The sequence below is a fragment of the Cupressus sempervirens genome, chromosome 8 (assembly GCF_028749045.1).
Source record: "Cupressus sempervirens isolate cs-2001-9-10 chromosome 8, ASM2874904v1, whole genome shotgun sequence".
Lineage (NCBI taxonomy): Eukaryota > Viridiplantae > Streptophyta > Pinopsida > Cupressales > Cupressaceae > Cupressus > Cupressus sempervirens.
In genome coordinates this window covers 222,248,563-222,250,194 of record NC_143125.1, presented here as the reverse complement: position 1 = coordinate 222,250,194, position 1,632 = coordinate 222,248,563, and the positions used below count along the sequence as shown (strand labels likewise).

The 1,632-nt window shown below is 36.8% G+C and overlaps 1 pseudogene; it reads left to right on the top strand.

The window, feature by feature from the left end:
- The first annotated feature begins 263 nt into the window (after positions 1-263).
- On the top strand, positions 264-1,241 carry LOC149542293 (uncharacterized; annotated as a pseudogene).
- Positions 1,242-1,632: the final 391 nt, after the last annotated feature.

Below are 1,632 nucleotides of genomic sequence, written 5' to 3'. Positions count from 1 at the left end.
TTTTAACAATGTTGAAAGTGGAGGTAGACATTTTTGTTCCATGCGAAGGTTGTCATATGCAACATCGATCAATGCTACCCAAAAACTATTGCATCTGGTTAATGCTGAGTGTTGGGGAAATAGTGCTACCCAAGGATTTTGAAGATTCATTGCTAGATATTTTTTTCATTATTCACTCGCCAACAATTTAGAGGGTTACAAGCACCTCCATAGGCTTGAATTTTGATGATTTCATGTAAAACATTTCCAAATAACATAAGAAGATGAAGGTAGTGGTTGTAACAACTCTAGGCAGTCCAAAAGTCTTACAAGTTCAAGAATTTGATGATCCTCCACTTAATGATGATGAAGTGTTGATAAAAATTTGTGCAACAATACTGAATAGGGTAGATACCCTACAAAAGGTAGGGCAAGTATCTTCCACCTAAAGGGGCTCCTCCTTATCCTGGTCTAGAGTGTTTAGGTGTAATTGAATCAGTAGGCAAGAATTTCAACAAGTGGAAAGTTGGAGATTAGGTGTGTGCTCTTATTGGGGGAGGAGGTTATGCAAAAAAGGTGGTCGTTCACTCTAGATATGTCCTACCTATTCCCAAAGGTGTTTCATTACAAGAAGCTGCAACCCTTTTTGAAGTGTCCTACATTGTTTGGTCACCAGTTTTATGACAAGTCATCTATCTTCAGGTAAGAATTTTCTAGTACATGGAGGTTCCAGTGGCATTGGAACATTTTCCATTCAAATAGCCAAGCACATTGGAGAAAAAGTTTTTGTTACAACAGGAAGTGAGGAGAAGTTGAATCACTGTAAAGAGTTTAGAGTTGATATTGCTATAAATTACAAGACAGGAGATTTTGTGTCTTGTGTGAAGGAAGAAGCTGGAGGAAAAGGTATTGATGTAATATTAGATAATATGGGTGGGCCTTATCTTTAGAGAAACCTAGATTCTTTGGGTCTTGATGGGAGACTATTTATTATTGTTTTCCAAGGAGGTTTTGTCACTGAAATCAACTTGTCTAGTGTATTTGCAAGGCGCCTAACTATCCAAGCTACTGGATTGTAGACTCAAACTCTAGAAAACAAGGCATATATCATTGCTAATGTATAGAAACATGTCTAGCCTACCATTGAAGAAGGAAAAGTGAAGCCTATGGTTTATGTATCACTTCCTTTGTCACAAGTTGCAAAGAGCCATAGGATTATGGAGTCAAGCTCTCATATTGGAAAAATACTACTTACGACCTAGTAGTTATTAATCAAAGAGGACGTAATATTCCATTTTCTCCTTACATCTTAGTTCTCATTTAATAAGATCAAGTTGACATGGAATATGCTAATTAATGCATCTAAAATTATTGAAGATTATGAGCATTGAAGCCCTACCAACATCAAGATGGCACTTGGCTTTCACCTGGTGGAAAGGTAAAGAAAATGAATTTTGCTCTATTGGATTTGTAGAGATTTTCAAATAGGTTTCCCATTTGGAACATTGAAATTGAGAAAACTTAGCCATCTAGAGTTGTAGAGTGGAATGTCTAGGATCAGGGGTCAATTTTAGAATTTCAACCATCTTCCTCACAGGCTCAAAGAGGTTCTAGATGGTCTCCAAATAAGTAAAAATTTGAGCATGTTGGCTA